Here is a 19103-nt window from a genome sequence, read left to right as displayed (position 1 = left end):
CAAACAGTTCGGTTAATGAACAAATTATTTGAATGAAAAACGCTTCGGATCATAGAATAATGTCTTGAATTTATAAACACTCGTGAAGTAATTTAAGCTGCAGAATTAACATTCAGGGACATCTGGAAACATAATTTGAATATTTTCCGATGTTTGATTCGCATTTAAAAAGTCTGGCAGCAAGTAACAAACGGGACCGTGAATTCGAATTGGAGGAAATGATTGCATTGCAGGCAGACTTAAAGCGCTTTGATACTTAGCATGTTTTTCGTTACGTAATGTGGTGAAATCATCGACTAAAAAGTTAATACTGAAAATGTGGAGAAGTCACTAGAAGACCATGTTTAACAAACAAAAACAAAAAAAAACTTCAGAAACAGCAATAAAATTGCCGTAAATGAAAAGAAAATAAAAGAAAAATTATTTTTATTCTCTGATCCGCGAAATTTACATAAAATGGGTAAGATACAAAGTTTTCACATAAAGATATCACCTAATAAAGCACTAACAAGCTAGGTAAGCATTTTCATTGACAATGACAATCACTTTCGAAACATTTTAAAACTTGGCAATAAGAAATCACATTAGACAAATTTTAAGTGAAACAGGTTCGGTGATTCTCAGGCAGTATGGCGCTTAGAGATAAAGAAAAGATAAAGGAAGATGCGCCATATAAAGACAGTTTGTTACCTGATGATTTTATGGAAGGAAATTTCGATTCTAAACAATAACGTCTCAGTCATCATTTTATACTGTCATAAAAAATAATAAAAAAAATTATGTTTTCGTCTATTAAACCTATTTAATATTGTGTTCGTCTTTTCTGTTTTACATTTAATGATTTGCACTTTGTGTTCCGAACATTTTTGGGTATGTTCACTTATCCTTGTTTTCTGATTTGGGATGCACAAAATACTGTTGTAAAGTTTAAACAAGCAATCAACCAAGATCCAGAACGAATTAATACATTTTACATTAGTTCTTGTGGGAAAAATTGTTTCGATTTACGAACATTTTGGTTGACGAACGCCCTTCAGAACGAATTAACTACGTCAACAGAGGTTTCACTGTGATTATATATATGCAAGACAAAATTTTAGCTTTAATTTGTAACTGCCCCTTCAGCTGCCTCTTTATTTCCCCATTCCTATGATAAAAAAATAATAATAATATAACATAGAATACAATAAAAACATGTTTATAATTAATCTTTCTCAAGTGTATTATTTAAAAAAGTAATCCCATTCATATAATTCTTAAATAATGCTAATGACGAATAGACCAACATGGCGGCAGGGGGGAAAACAGAAGTTTTTAATCCAGAAATAGCAAAAACTCTGCAAGCACAAATTTTAGCCAACAAATAAAAATAAAGCAGAACCATAACTCCGCTATTCTTAATCTTCGTCCACGGTTTCATCTTAGATTTAGTTACATGATTAAGAATAGATAAGGAGATGCAAGATTGCATAGATGATGACAAGATTTCGTCCTCATCTTGTGATGAGATGAGGACGAAATAATCGGACAAGTACTGAGAAAGGAGAAAGAAGATAAGCAGTAAGGGGAGGATGAACATGAAAGACGATACGTCGAGCATTACAATAAAGGAAACTGACGAAGTCTTGAAGACATTCATAAGATTTGCCAAGAAATGTTCATCTATGTTAATACATGATAATACAAAGTTTCATTGTATACATATCGAATTTTTAACAAGAAATGTTCATCTATGTTAATACATGATATAACAAAGTTTCATTGTATACATATCGAATTTTTAAAACTAAGACGACAATCTTGAAACCCGGAGACAACCGAAGTCATATGTCATAACACTAAGAAATTCGTAATTTTCATGTGGTAATAGATATGGTAGTTTTAATATGTTAGCCCAAAAAGGCTATCAGTCTCGAAAAGGGAATTTGCGTTGTTTCACTTTTGATTCAAGTCTTTTGCCATTCAGCAAAATGTAAGATATTTAACTTTCAAATTGAATCTGTTTGCTGTTGAAGAATAGATTAAACTATTTAAGAGCAACTGATGTAGTTCTTAAGCATAGTATATATAATTTTTAATATCTGATTCAATTAAATATAAATATATTTATCTCATGATGTAGCTAATTAAAAACATTAAATAATTTTACGCAATTAAATTGCAATTTTTTATACGCTTTTCAAATATACAGAACATAAACAACATTCGTATGTTAGTCTAAATACATATTTATCTAATATCGTATCAAATGTTTCGCTATTCCACCCGGGCCATCTCTGTCTATAATCTCTGCTGGTAAACCATATTAAACTTTCAAACAGCCTTTTCGGCGAACGTTCAAATCTACTTCTCAGAAGTTTCTTATTCTTACTATTATTATCATCTTCTTTGCCTTCTGACTTTTAAAAATAATACAACAGAAAAATATTCTACACTTTTACTTCCTTATACGAATTAAAGGAAATATTTATTGTATATTTCGCTGATCAGATTTCAACAGAAATATCCAATTTGATCGTTGTCGAATCCATTTTGACTATTTTTTTGCGCGGCGTATGTACATACGAACATAATAAAGGACTCTTTATCCCAAAACGGAAAAACCGGAATATTTAATTTCAAAATTTGCAGTTTGTCATGTCATTTTCAACTTACTTTGAGGGATCGTTTAATTAATTTAGAATAATTCGAGAGAGTAAAAGATGTGTGTAACCTTAACAGACCGTACCAGGAAGTCATACGGTGTCCACATCAGATTTTTTTAGTCCAAAGGGATTTGAATCCCGAAGGACTATTAGTTTCGTTTTGGCATTTTGCGTCGGACTCATAAATGTCGGTTCACTTTTCAAACTGTTGCCACAAAATGTTAGAGTCCTGCATTATATTTGAAGAAATTAAATAATGAAAAATCTGCATAAATGTATGTATATTTCTCGTATTGTGATAAAACAACGGTACATAGAGTCATCGAATTTTGAATAACGTAATCCTCCAACGAATATGAGCATGTGGAAGACCAAATTTGAAATTTGTTTTATGATCGATTTCCTATTTTTTAAAACTTTGACGAATTTTTGATTAACAAACTCAAGGATTTCAAAGCAAGCAATGGCAACGTTGTGCAGAAAAAACATTTTTATCTCCAGCGCGTGAGTCTCTGTATCGGAAATTCTAAAGATATGCTCGTTTTAAAACTATTTTGCGATATTGCTGTTGCACTGGATCTTATGGTTTAAGTGCGAGGAACATGATATTTAATAAAGAAAGGTAACACACAAAATGTTAAAAAACGCCCCTTTGGACGTAATTTAAAATCTGAAACATTTCAGATTTTTTTTTTTAATAATTTATTATTATTATTATTATTATTATTATTATTATTTTTTTCCCGAAACATAAATCATGTACTTGTGTTTAGATTTTAAATAATTTGCGTGATTTTCGTATTATTTAATCATGGCCGATAGATTTAAAGAAAAAAACAGACCGACAGACTTCTTATACTGCAATTTCTATAAATGGTAACATAAAACTAAACAAGTCTACAAAAATTTCTTGAATCGAAATCGGCGAGGTTCCGTTACCGACGGTTGAAAGGGATTCTATTGTATCGAGAATTCATGACGAGCACTGGGACATGTGCAAACTGCTTAGCGGGTGAAAAAGTACCATTTCATTTCTATAGATTACATTTTTAATAAAAGCATTTTTGCTTCAGGGCTAGCTTCTTAAGTCACGCCATAAAACAAACCACCGCGTCTCTATCTGAGTAAGTAGACTACATGCATACCTGTTTTTGATAGTTACTTAGTTTGAAGGACATCAGTTCAGGGACATCTAGAGATAATGGCCACCCGCGATGCATCATTTCCAACAAATCATACATATAACAAGACATTTTAAAAATCATTTTTCATGTTTATAAGAAAACTTGTCTGGGAACATTCCAGAAACGACGTTTCTTGCTTTTTTCTATCGTTTCTGCGTCAACTCGAGATCAAGTGCACTGATGGCAACAAGAGTAATTTAAATGAAGTTTTTTCGTGCCTAACCAAGAAACTGACTAATGAAATAACATCCTTTCTTTCACCTTCATTGCTAAAACGAAAGATGTAAAAGTGATAGCGCGTCATCAATCAATCAACGACCAAACATAACAAAAAATCAGATGGTTAGTGTGACACACCACAAAGCTTCGTACATTCGTACCACAAAGCTACGCGAAAACGACTTCGTACATTGCTCTCTAATCGAAATCCTCCGCCAAGTATTTCGTGCCTAACCAAGAAACTGACTAATGAAATAACATCCTTTCTTTCACCTTCATTCCTAAAACGAAAGATGTAAAAGTGATAGCGCGTCATCAATCAATCAACGACCAAACATAACAAAAAATCAGATGGTTAGTGTGACACACCACAAAGCTTCGTACATTCGTACCACAAAGCTACGCGAAAACGACTTCGTACATTGCTCTCTAATCGAAATCCTCCGCCAAGTATTTCAGTTATAAGCCAGTTCGTAAATAAGATACTCTGTGGAGGGCTTTTAGTGGTTTTTTCAAAGAGTATCTCATTTATAAATTACTTCTGAGGAAAACTAGCTTCTAAATAAAAGACATACGACGAAAACCACGAAAAAATCCATACAGCTAGGCCGTTTCATGCAAAAATGCGAAGCATAGAAAATCCCATGGTGCTTAAAGTAGAAACCTTGTTGAATTTAATCTTGGGAAAATTATAATTCGCGTCCGTGTAAGATCTGTTAATTTGACAACTTTGGGATTCACAAGTTCTCTAGGAACTTCAAAAAATTTAATAAAGACCATTAGGTATTCTTTTATATTGCAGCCGGAGACGTGAAAATGTGCACCGCTCTTGCCTGAACTTAACTCCGGATTGCACGCCGGACGTGCTTTCCAATTACAACACGACAGCACGCGGTAAGGAGGGTGGAAAACTTCTGAACTTCATTGGAAAGAAAAGCGCACCAATAATTCCTAACTTGAAAAATAACAGAAATTCAGATGAAAACTATGTTGGTTTTATAGAAAAATTATAAAAGGTCATCCTTATACAGATTAAATTATAATTCTTTTATAGATGACAGATTACGATTGACCCCTCTAGTTCCGGCGAGGGCATTGCTTATTTTTAATGTGTCCTGTTTCGAAATAACCTACTGTCTCTACAGTTTAAGTGCGGCTAGGCTTATTGTTTTAACATAGCAGCCATATTTGTTTACATTTGAAACTTAGTAGTAGTGATGGGCAACTTCGGTACATTCTTGTACCCGGTACGAGAGTAACGGGTACAGACAAGTACCCGGTACAAAATACCCGTTACTTAAGTAACCGATACTTTGAAAAGTACCGAAAACCGATTTCAAGTACCGAGTACCCAAGTAACGATTTGGAGTACCGAAGTAACGAAATACCGGAGTAACGGTTTGCTGTACCGGAGTACCCTAGTAACGATTTGGAGTACCGAAGTGCCCTAGTAACGATTTGGAGTACCGAAATACGCAGCTAACGATTTTGCGCACTGAGGGAACTCTGCCACGTCACCACGTGTTTGATTTTATCTGTACGGAGTAAGATTTTGAATATCAGAAAACATGTCAACTACAAAAGTGTCTGAGGAGCAGACCATTCATGGACACAAGGAGCGCATATCACCATTTCGCAAATACAACCATTGTCCTCATACCAAAACCCAAGTGAGCTGAACTCTCATCGATCCTCCAGTAACGAATACCAAAATACCGAGAAGAGACGCATATTTTTCGTTACAAAGTAACGAATACCGAAAAGCACCCGTTTCGGTACAGAAATAACGAATACCGAAAAGTACCCGTTTCGGTACGAAGTAACGAATACCGAAAAGTATCCGTTTCGGTACAGAAGTAACGAATACCGAAAAGTACCCGTTTCGGTACAGAAGTAACGAATACCGAAAAGTACCGATTTCGGTATGAAGTAACGGGTACTTGGATATACCGATTTTCAGCACCCGTTACAAAATACCCGGTTCGGTAGTACCGACTCATCACTACTTAGTAGAATAGTGAATTAATTCATTCTGCACCTTCAGTGTCTTTTTTCCGAGTGGAATCAAAAGGAAACTTTTAGTTTTGAGCACCGAAAAATCTGCCTGCTTGCCTGCTGGCCGAATCGCTTGTTTTTGCACAGAAACTTCAATTTTACTTGTAAATTTTTTTTAAAAATTATTTAAATAGTATTTGGTGTTTTATGTTTTTCTACATCTTTCAACTTTAAATGAAAATATTTTGAGTTTTTATGTATTTTTGCCTTGCCGCGAAGTGAGAACTAAATTAATTGAATGAGAAATATATTTCTAATGAAATTCAAGTAAATAAGTTTAAATGAAGTGCAGGAAAAAATGCGTATAATTTAACATTCCGTATACAAGGAAGTCAAGGTGTACACATTAGATTTTTTCTCCATCTCCTTCATCATGACTAGACAATTATCCCCCCATTCAAAAACTCCAAAATACACATACATTTATTTAAATTTAAATTATTTTTAATATGTTTCATAAATTAAACAAAAAAAAAAGAACACAAAATGTTAATAAATACCCAAAACTCGAATAAAAATACTTTTTTATATTATAAATTAGAACTAAAACTTAACAACAGGTAAATAAAAGATTGATTGCATTTCCCCGGTTGAAACTATGAAACTTTCTCAAGGAGAGTATCCTCCCGGTTGGGAACCCCTGTAGTAAATAATTACACATTACATAATTTAAATACCATGCGCGGAAATGCTAATTGCAGAAGTGTCACATCACCACATAAAAGACCATGAATCTGGCCTGTAGAAAATCACAGCAACATTGTAGTGCAGACAGAGTTTAATACTTACGTCTTTTTATGTTATCTTTATTACTTTGTCTCTAGACAAAACCATGGGTTTGGAAGTTCACAATGAAGAAGTGCGGGCTTTAATCACATTGAGACGAGAGAACAAGAAAAATGAGCTCAAGAAGATAGAATTGCAAAACCTTCAAAAGCAGCAATTAATAAAAGTGACGGTGAAAGAATAACATTTCAACAAAAATACAAAATAAAGATATTATTACGCACGTACGGGTTCGTAATGGATTGAATGATCACAGAACCGACGATACTTGATAAAATTTATTTTCCCAACAGAAACACTTTACAGTTCTGGAACTTTTCACAACTGTACTCGTACAGCTCTTCTCGGGATAACAGAACACAATCAGGGGTTACCACTTCACGCTACTAAGAACGTTAAAGACAAAGTAAAGTAAAGCGCATATAAACAGCGAAGATCGCACAAAGATCTCTCAATACTCCGAACTAAACTCTGAGAACTGATGCTTTCTTCGGTTTTACATAATTTTCCAACGAGAAATTTCCAGTGGTTTGATTTCTCGAAATTGCTGGCAGACATATATAGATAAGTCTTTATCACATGTGCTTCCGCTACGCGGGACTGGACGTCGAAAAGGACATTTCTGAGAACTCGCAAATTTCTGAAACCTACGTACTAGGTTACCATTTTCACTTACTAAACAGACTTGAGCGCCAAACAGTAATCGATTATCGCTCAGACTGGGATCGCATGATCCTTCAGAATCCGAACTTTCGTCTGATTGGTTGATCTCTACGCGAGATAGAGCTGCAGGCGGAATATTTTTAGCAAAGTTTCAAAATATCCCGCATAGCCGGGACATCGTTTCCGTAGCTAGGCGAGATTTCGTTTCCAGCGGAGCTATTTCTTCTAGGAGTCCCCCCCATTTAAACCAATGCTACCATAATTCTGTTTCTCAGAAAAGTACCGTCTAACGGGGATCGTTGCTAGATGTGATAACCCCCTTATACAGGGATCAGACCAAAATGCTGCTACATTTTGCGACTTTTAGCGCTTTCTCGCCAAATATGACGACAAAAATTAGTCTCCAAAACCTTCGCTATCTCGCCAATTAGGCTATTTACCTCAATGTTGAATGGACTTGTCTTTATAACCTTATTTTTCCGTCGGCGCTGCGCAATCTTGAAGTATTTCATGTTACATTATACAAGAGATACCACAATTTTACATATAATTTCTCTAAAATTATTTACATATGTAAAAAATTCGTAATAGTATCATCTTGATAATGCAATATAAGCTAACAGTATAAGAATTTCCAATGACAAGACTGTGTCTCATTTTCAAAGCATTTTAATACGTCAACAGCACCGAAAACATCCGAATCGCACGGAACAAATTTTGAGTAAACAGAGGCTCAGTAAGTGTCAGGCACAGACCAGTGGCGCTAAGAAACAAAGAAAAAGTAAAAGAACATTTCCGGACAGAGAGTTACTTTTTTATAAAATGAGACTTCTCATCCAAACAGCTACATATCCCCCCTTTCTAGTGATGGGCAACTTCGGTACATTCTTGTACCCGGTACGAGAGTAACGGGTACAGACAAGTACCCGGTACAAAATACCCGTTACTCAGGTAACCGTTACTTTGAAAAGTACCGAAAACCGATTTCAAGTACCGAGTACCCAAGTAACGATTTGGAGTACCGAAGTAACGAAATACCGGAGTAACGGTTTACTGTACCGGAGTACCCTAGTAACGATTTGGAGTACCAAAATACGCAGCTAACGATTTTGCGCACTGAACGAACTCTGCCACGTCACCACGTGTTGGATTTTATCTGTACGGAGTAAGATTTTGAATATCAGAAAACATGTCAACTACGGAAGTGTCTGAGGAGCAGACCATTCATGGACACAAGGAGAGCATATCACCATTTCGCAAATATAACCAGATACTACTGTCCTCGTACCAAAACCGAAGTGAGCTGAACCCTCATCGATCCTCCAGTAACGAATACCGAAATACCGAGAAGAGACGCATATTTTCGTTACAAAGTAACGAATACCGAAAAGCACCCATTTCGGTACAGAAGTAACGAATACCGAAAAGTGCCCGTTTCGGTACAGAAGTAACGAATACCGAAAAGTACCGATTTCGGTACTGAAGTAACGGGTACTTGGATGTACAGATTTTCAGTACCCGTTACATCTAAGTACCCGTTACAAAATACCCGGTTCGGTAGTACCGACTCATCACTACCCCTTTCTCTTACTCATCAGTTATGACTTCCACTCGTAAATGTGTAGTAAAATTAAGTTTTCGCCTATTTCATCTGCTTAATTATTTGGTCTACATTTCTTGTTTTAGCTGTAATAATTTCCACTGGAAACGAATTCAAAGGTAAGCATTCAGCTGTGGGCTAGGAAATGATTAATCCACTTTACATTAATTCCTAATGAAAATACGTTCTGGGTTTGCGAACATTTCAGATGACACCTTCAGGAACGAATGACATCCGTGAACCAATGTTTCACTGTAATTCAAGGAATCCAATTCTTGAGCCAAGATTAAATGTGTTCCTGACTTTTACATTATAATTTATTATATACATCTAACAACTTTTTGAAGCTTATAATTGATCAACTACACATTCTCATATTTTATTACGATTTACTTCTGTAACGTTTAGAATAAGCAATCATCTGTAGTCGATGAACAGATTAATTTATTTTATATAAATTCCTATGGGCAAAATAGTTTCCAATTTAAGAACATTTCGGATAACGAATGGCGAACGAAAGAAAGGAAAAGAAAAGAAGCAAAAAAAAAAAAGAGAGATATACCAAAAAAAAAAAAAAAAAAAAAAAAATAAATAAATAAATAAATAAATAAATAAATAAAAATAAAAATAAAAAAAAGATACCATTTAATGTTTTTTTCATCTATTATTAACAAATTAAAAAAAAAATCTGCTCCTGAAACTGCGTTCTACAACAGTAAATGTTCAACACTAGAAAATAAAGAAAAAGCATTATTAACAAATTTAAAAAATGGGATTGCTTTTGCTGTAGTAACTGTGTTCAACAACCGTAAATTTTCAACATCATAAAACAAAATAAAAGAAAAAGAAAAAAAAGCAAAAAATCCTAGGAACAATCAAACTACTTTTCTACCAACTGAAGAAGAAAACTTCCAATTCTCACAATATTCAAAAATAAAAAAAGAAAGGAAACTGTTAAATGCGGTAAATTCTACCTGCGATTTTGCTACTTAAGTAATGCAGGAGGGGGGGGGGGGGGAACAGAAATGCAAAGAACTTTTTCTAGATGTTTAGAAACTATTCACAGAGACTTCCAAAAAAAAAAAAAAAACATTTCTTTTATTTTATAACGTTTGCCGCCATATCTTTTCGGTAAGCTTGCGTGCAAAATCATCTGGCAATAAATAATAAAAAAAGATTACTTTTCCGCCAGTTGGGATTATTAGGGAGGAAAAGACTACATTCCAATAAAACGGGCCAGCCCAAAGCGTACTTGCGTTTGTTTCAAGGTTAAGGTAGTCACACATCTGCTTTTGAATAGTGACTTGTGGCTCTTGCATGCCTTGGCCCTTTTTTTCTTTAATCAGATTCATTAATACCATGCTATATTTTCTTTCAGCTACTTAATATCGAGTTCTTAAAGGCGGAGTGGTTGTGAATTAGTTGTGTGTTCCAAGATCTAGGGCAATAACGGTGACAGTTAAGTTCTCTAAATTTTGTTTAGCACACGAACATATCATATCTGCCTAGAGAAAGAATACCTCTATAAAGGATTTCCTAAAGGAAAATGACTCATGTACACATTACGCAAAGCGAAAGCCACCAAAACACCCAAGTAATCAGCATCTTCGCCAAAATTCGAAATCATGTCGAACTATAAGCGTTCACTAGTCTTTATCCACTCGGTCACAGGTAGACCACAATTTTCAGATCTGCTCCGTCTCGGAATCGAATCGAAAATCTCCTGATCCGCGGAAACATGTTATATCGACTGGTCTACCCAAAATTGTACACCAGCATCCAATAATTCCTATACTTCCCCTTTTTTTACCGGAAAGAAATGAGCTCTTTTTAATATGAAAGCCAGAAGCTAACTATCCAAGGATTCCTGCTTTAAGAACGAAAAAAATTCACTGTTCTCTCACCTGAAGTCCAGCGCGAGATTTCGGTTCGTCAAACTAATTAAGCGAGAAGAGACTTCTGAAAATAGAAGATTACAAAAGACAAATCAGAATCATACAGAAATGCAGGATCGGAAATGTTATCTTTATGTGTTAATGTTGAGAGATGAAAGAGGTAACTTTGAAGCAGTTCTTTGACGTAATCGTAGAAGTAATCAAGGCATTTTAAGTCGGATACTCTTCCAAGCAGGCCATTTACAAATAAATGACGATGTCTCGAAAGAAAATGAAAGCAATCTCGCGGCCGAACGACGCCATCTACAGTATGAAGATTGCGTTTCAAGCTCTCTCGATAACTGAGATAATCTCGGCTTAATTCACTTAATATTTTCACCCGAAAGAAGACCGGGTATCTTTTGCATCCCTCCAGTTGACCAACCAAAGCTAGTGGCAATTTATCCTCCACCTTTTTTTATCATCTATTATTTTCAGATCAAGTACTACACAGGAAGAGCTCAAGACCATGAACACCTTAAAAATAAACTGTTCCCAGCCTGGGTTTGAAAACTGGACCTCCTAATAATATATAATTCGATATGCTAACCATTGAATGGAAGAATGCTTTAATTCCTTGCAACTCTGTCTAGCCCCAAGTCAATGTTGATGGAGAAAAGCCACAGAAGGTGGATTTCAAAGAACTCCCGCTCTCGTCCTTTCTTCTTCCAGGTCCTTCAGAAAACGTTCATACTCATAAGGTGTACTTTGTTACTCGGCAAAAAGATGTTGCTGGGTTGCGGAAACTGGTACAAAGATTTTGCCCATATGTTCTAAGTTTTCAACTAATTCTACACAAAGATGATACAAGAACCGTCTAATCACAACGATGCAAACAAGCTGAGAATCTTTAGATGCATTCACGAACGCACATACACTCTTAGACAAAGGGAAAAAAAAAAAAAAAAAAGACGCACCAAGAAGGAGTTATCCGAATGGGACGAAAATCGGTAGAAGTGATGTACATGGACAGAAAAACAAATGATTACAGTTTGAGAAAAATTGGATGGATTATTGAAGTGACAGAACTTCACAAAGTGAAAAAAACAGTAACGCGTTTGTCCTTCTCTGGCCCTTATGCAAGCAGTTATTCGGCTTGGCATCGATTGATACAGGTTGCGGATGTCCTCCTGAGGGATATCGTGCCAAATTCTGTCCAACTGGCGCGTTACATCTTCAACATCCCGAGCTGGTTGTAGGGCCCTGCCCATAATGCTCCAAACGTTCTTAATAGGAGAGAGATCCGGCGACCTTGCTGGCCAAGGTAATGTTCGGCAAGCACTAAGGCAAGCAGCAGAAACATGTGCAGTGTGAGGGATGGCATTACCTTGCTGAAATGTAAGCCCAGGGTGGCGTGACAAGAAGGGCAACACAACGGGCCTTAGAACTTCGTCGACGTACCGCTGTGCTGTAAGGTTGCGACGGATGACAACCAAAGGAGTCCTACTACTCGTATGCAATGAAATGGCATCCCAGACCTTCACTCCTGGTTGTCGGCCTGTCTGGCGGAAGACAGTCAGGTTGGTATGACCTGTCCGGGACGTCTCCAGACTCGCCTTCGCTGGTCATCGGGGATCAGTTCAAAGCGGGACTCATCGCTGAAGACTATTCTACTCCAGTCAGTGACATTCCAGTGCGAATGAACCCGACACCACTGCAAACGGGCTTGACGTGGTACAGAGGTCAATGGTAGTCGGCGCAAGGGACGCCGTGACCTCAGCCCCTTTCTGTGAGCCGTCTATGAATGGTCCTTGCGGTCACTGAAGCAATAGTTGCACGTACAATCGATGATAATGACGCATCTGGGGCTGTGAGTGCCGCTCTGACGATTGCTCGGTCTTCACATTCTGTCGTTTCTCTAGGCCTATCGCTTCCTTCTTGACGCTGTATGCAGCCATGATTCACCCATTCCTGCCAACATCATCTAATAGAAGTATCGCTCCTGCTCAAATGTCGAGCTATTCGCCGATAAGACCAACCGGCTTTTTTGAGTCCAACTACACGACCTCTCTCAAATTCTGACATCTGCGCATATCGTTCGCGCAACCTGTATGCGAGGCATAGTTACTGTCTACCAGAGCACACGGAATGAAATTCGTGAAGAATTTATGACCTGGAATCGTAATTTCTCTTCTTAAATATCCTGCCAGTTGCGGAGATCAGATGCGCTGTAGCGACAACCGTTCATTCATTGGCAGCCAAAATGTAAAATTTTGCATTTTCCGTCGAAACCTGTATGCATATCAATTTGTGTCCAATTTGCTTTATATCTTCTCGGTGCGTCTTTTTTTTTTTTTTTTTGTCTAAGAGTGTATTTACATTCCCTGAGTGGCTACGGCTTAATCCATGCTCGACAGGTGTAAATGAAAATTTAAGAGACTTCATCACAATAGCAGCAGATTGTACAGTTAAAGATGACCCAGGATTCAAACCAATTTTAATCGGTTCCTTAGCTTAGTACTCGATCCACAAACAGCCAAAAGTTTGAACTGCAATCAGAGTTTGAATCCAGGCGGACGGACTGGCTGCATGGGCATTTTTCGAGGCTTTCTGCGTGTATAACTAAAATACAAATCAATTTCCTTCAAAAACGTTCTATGGAGCTTTTCCTCGGTAGAGATATCTCTCGCATACTTTTTCTTATTTAAAACTAACCAACCAACAAAAGATAATTAAGATACAATAACACGCCGAAAAAGTATTAATTTAGAAATCAAACAACAAAAATCAGCGTTATATTTTCAAATTTTCACAGGACTAGTTTCGATGGTTTTACCGAACCTTTGGCAGTTGAGGATTATGATTCGGTAAAACCATTGAAACTAGTCCTGTTAAAATTTGAAAATATAACGCTGATTTTTGCTGTTTGATTTCTAAATCAATAAACGATAAGAAATGAATCCATAGAAAGCTGATATCTAACGAAAGCAGCTCAGTTTAACATTCTCCATCAACCGATGCTTTAACCGCTGACTTGTTACATCTTCTGAATTACTTCAAAGACATCGTTCTTGGAATACTCTTTCATACCATCGTAATGATTTTTTTTTTTTTTTTTTTAAATTTCTATCATGTTTTCAAATTGGTGTTGTTGAGATTGAAATGCTAAGTTGCGATTTCACTTCAAGAAAAAACGTTTCGCGGAATAAAGGAGACAGATGATTATGAACAGTTACTCTTTTCTCATAAAAAGTTGCTTGGTGACTGTTGCAGTGCGCGAAGAGTTTGCTTCTCAGTATTCTGTCACTGAATCGGCAATGGCAACAGTCGTCTGTATAAAGTAAAACTAAAAATTCCATAAAAAGTTCTCTTTGATAAATGGGCGATATTTTAAAGCTGTGATGTGCTGGTAACCACTAATACTAATTATCATTTGGCAATTTTACAAGAATTGGTTGAAAAAAATCCGATCCTATAAACTTCATAGAAGCCCTATGAGACAACAATAAAACATATACTTAAGGGGGGGGACAATTTCCTGTCTTTTTAGTTGAACGCGCGCCGCGTACATTCCGGTCACCTGAATAACTTGTGGTAATAATAACAGACTACCATTCCGCAAAGAAAAAATACTGCAACGTAAAAAAAAGCTTTAAAAAAAATTGCTGCTACAAATGTTACAAATTTGGTAAAAGCATGGATCGCATCTAAAAATTTTTTTAAAAAATAAATAAAATATAATAAAAACATCCTAAATACACTAGAACTGGAGTTCAAGACGAAACTCGTAGGCGGGATTCTGAAGAAAAACGTCAGTCAAAATGCCATCGCCAGGGAGAAACTTTGAACACACCCGACACTTATTTTTTCGCTTAGGCAGTAATTTTTATTTAAACACGAACTTTCATTTTTGTAATCCTTGAAGCCGAAACAACAAAGTATTCTGTTCTTTTAAGATCGGTCACAAAACAGATGCAAAAGCGTTTAGTGATCGGTAGTCAACGAAATAGTTTTTTTTTTTTTTTTTTTTTAAACTTTATTATTAAGAATCATTTTCTTCGCTTACGCCAAATAAAATTCAACAGCAAAATTACAAAAAATTTAAAAGCAGCATAGCAGTACACGTTTAGAATCCCTGATGCAGCATTTAGAATTCCCGACACATTTTTCTGTTTTTAGTCTCTGAGGGACTATTGTTTTCGTTTTGCGATTTTGCGTTGAATCACTATAAATGCCCGTTTCACTTTTCAAACTGTTGGCACCAAATGTTAGAGTCCTGCATTGTATTTGAAGAAATTAAATAATGAAAAATCTGCATAAATGTATGTATATTTCTCGCATTGTGATAAAACAACGGTACCTAGAGCCATCGAATTTTGAATGACGTCATCATACTGCGAATATGGGCATGTGGAAGCCCAGATTTGGAATTTGTTTTATGATCGATTTCATATTTTTTAAAACTTTAACGAATTTTTGCTTAACAAACTCAAGGATTTCAAAGCGAGCAATGGCAACGTTGTACAGAAAAATCATTTTTATCTCCAGCGCGTGAGACTGTGTATCGGAAATTCTAAAGATATGCTCAATTTAAAATTAGTTTGCTATATTGCTCTTGAACTGGATTTTATGGTTTGAGTACGAAGATAATGATATTTAATAAATAAAGGTAACACACAAAACGTTAAAAAAACGCCCCTTTGGACGTAATTTAAAATTTAAAACCTTTCAGATTTTCTTTCTCCCCCCCCCCCGCCGGTGTTTCTTCACTTCATCATATGAATGTTCAGTTTTCTCAGTAAGATTGGCTTTACAAAACTTTTTTTTTTTTTTTTTTTTTGTCTTGTCCGAGGAGTCTGTGCAGAGGAGTCAAATAGGACCGAAAGTATCCAAAACAGCCGCAGCAACATCAATAATCTTCGAAGAACAGAGGCGTTGGTGCGAGGGAGCTGTATTTATACTGAGAAGCCTGGCCAAAATAGGAAGATAGTCGAAGAGATGGTCTGGAGAAAGTTGGATATCAGTACAGTGAAGGGCAGCTATTATAATTTCATTGGCCATCAGGGAAGATCTTCATTCCTTTTAAGTGTTTTGTCCTCAGCCTGGCTATGTAGTCGAAATGACACGGTTACAATAAGGGCAGAAATAAGTTTTTTTTTTTTTGATTGATTGATTGATTGATTGATTGGGTGTTTTTTATTAACATTTTCTGCGTTTACTTTATTTATTGAATATCACGTTCTTGGCGGTTACGCCACATAAAATTCAATTCAGCAAAAATGTCACAAAATATTTAAAAACAGCATATTTTTTGAATTTCCGAGAGACAGTCTCGCGCGCTGGAGATAAAAATGTTTTATTCCTTACAGTGTTGCCACTGCTCTCTTCGAAATCGTTGAGTTTGTTAATTAAATATTCGTTAGTTTTACAAAGTATGAAACAGATACTAAAACAAATTCGAAATACAAAATTCACGCTTCCAGATGCCGATGTTCGGGTGGAGGACTACGTTATTCAAAATAGAATGGCTCTATGTACCGTGGTTTTTTCACAGTGCAAGAAACATACATACATTCATGCAGATTCTTCAGTATTTAATTTCTTTATATATAATACACGTTGATAATATTTAGTGGCAACAACTGAAAAGTGATACGCTGTTTTTAGTGATTCGTTACAAAATGTCGTTTCGAGACTAATATCCTTTTGGAGCTAAAATTTCTAAATTACAGTAGGCCTTTCCATCTAACAAAGACTGTCGAATTTAAATGAGAAAAAAGACATGAAGAAAATCTGAAAGGATTCATATTTTAACGTCGCACCAGAAGATTTATGGTTTTTTATGCTCTCGCTGAGGATCGCAGGCTACTGGTCTGCTCTTATACTCACTCTCGTTAATATAGTTCACCCCCCTCTTTGCAGTTTTATTATTAAACATCGCTTTCTTCGCACTTACATTACAAAAAAATTCAAGAGTAAAATCGAGAATATTTAAAAACATCATATCTTTAGAATTCCTGATAGAGTGTTAAGGTTGCCATACTTTATTTTTTAATATTCGCAATATAATTTCTTTAAAAAATAGTCGCTCGAGAAGCCAGCCGCCTAAAACAATCATCATAAAAAAGAAAAAAGTATATAACGATTTTAATCAGTCCAGCTAGTCTCATTTCAATAAAATATTAATATTTATAATTAGACATCTCATGATTTAAATAGACTTTTATTTATATCAATCAAATTAAAAAGCAGATTATTATTATTATTATTATTATTATTATTATTATTATTATTATTATTTTAAAGAATTGAGTTTACTGCTTCTCAGTCACTTGGTTTGCTACTCGGTAACAGACAGATTAAATCTGAAAGTTACATATCTTACATTTTGCCGAATGGAAACAAACTGGAACGACCGAGATAAAGTCATTTCTCGCTTTCAAATCGCTGAGTTTGTTAAATAAAAATTCCTTAAATTTGTACAAAGTAGGAAATAAATGAAAACAAATTCGAATTTCAAAATTCAGGCTTGCCCATGTTCGGTGCCATAATTTTTCACAATAAGAGAAACATTTATACATACATACATATACACAGATTTTTAAAATAATGCATCAAGATAACATTTGGTGACATCAATTTGGAAAGTGGTTCGGACACAAACATGAATTTGAAAATTTATAACACCTCCGGTGTTTTAAAAAAATAATAAATAAATAAATCTGAAAAGCTTTCAGACTCTATATTACGCCCAAAAGGGCGGTTTTTTTTTTTAACGTATTGTGTGTTACCTTTATTTATTAAATATCATGTTCTTTGCACTTAAACCACAAAATTCAATTCAACAGCAATATCACAACATAAAATAGCATATTTTTAGAATTCAGCCTCGGGCGCTGGAGATTTTTTCCCTTCGTGCAGTGTCGCCATTGCTCGCGTTGAAATCGTTGAGTTTAATCAAAAACTCATAAATGCTTTACAACATATGTAGTAGACAATAAAACAGATTCCAAATTTGGGCTTCCAGATGTCCATATTCGGGTGGTGACGTAAGTTATTCCAAACTGAATAAGCTCTACGTAGCGTTGTTTTATCACAGTGCGAGAAACATACATACATTTATGCAGATTCTTCATTATTTAATTTCTTTAAATATAATACAGGGCTCTAATATTTGGTGGCAACAATTTAAAAAGTGATTCGCAGTTTACAGTGAATCAACGCAAAATGCCAAAATTTTAATTAATTTAATTAATACCCCTTCTAGGCAAATTGCCGTTTGGCTAAAAATTGCAAAATATGAAGTCGAGAGGAAAATTCAGATCAGAAACTATTAACATTAAATCAGGACCGATGCTCGGCTTTTCGCCGCCCAGTGCAATTTCCGTGATTCACAGTCTTAAAGATTACAGTAATCCTTTAAATTCAATAAATTTTACCATCTCTTAAATTCTGCTGCCTATGCACCTGCACCAATTGCACCGAATCTAGCGACGGCTTTGCATAAAACAAAACTAGCTACAGAAAATACAGAACGGGAATAACAACAAAAGGTGTTATAACATTCGGGAATTGTTTTTATCTATTACAGTGCATGATTTAATTGTATGTAATCCAGAATACATGAATATTGTACTGTTGGATGCGTACGGGCTTGTAATTGATTGAATGCACACAGAAACGATGATAGCTTGAGAAAATTTATTTCGAACGAAACACTTCACAGCTCTGGTACTTTCCACAAAAATACTCGCATACAGCTCTTCACAGTATCAGACAGTACAATCAGTACTTAAGTCACTTTAAAGTACTAAGAACGTTAACGCAACGGAAAGCGCATCCAAAGAGCGGAGCTTGCACGATCTTTCAATACTACGAAGACAGCTCTGAATTAAAATGGCTCTGTCAACACCTTCCAGAATTTTCGAGAAGGTGTTGACCCTGCCCGCATGATACACTAAAACATGCCTTCTTAGTCTGCGGTTAAAAGTATTTATTTGCTCATTCCTGTCCTAGGTTATAATTTACACTAATAGCAACGTGATGTTCTTTGCTCGACGTAATGTAAATTTGTCTA

General features: G+C 35.7%; 1 protein-coding gene across 2 annotated transcripts in view; it reads right to left on the bottom strand.

Moving 5' to 3' along the window:
• LOC118179781 (interference hedgehog-like) overlaps positions 1-19103 on the bottom strand; it is a 204847-nt gene that overhangs the window by 145186 nt on the left and 40558 nt on the right. The window lies entirely within an intron of this gene.

Source organism: Stegodyphus dumicola, chromosome 1 (assembly GCF_044657685.1).
Source record: "Stegodyphus dumicola isolate Sdum_Otavi_A_Nest chromosome 1, ASM4465768v1".
Lineage (NCBI taxonomy): Eukaryota > Metazoa > Arthropoda > Arachnida > Araneae > Eresidae > Stegodyphus > Stegodyphus dumicola.
The sequence above is the reverse complement of the archived record's forward strand: the minus strand, read 5'-3'. Positions and strand labels throughout refer to the sequence as shown.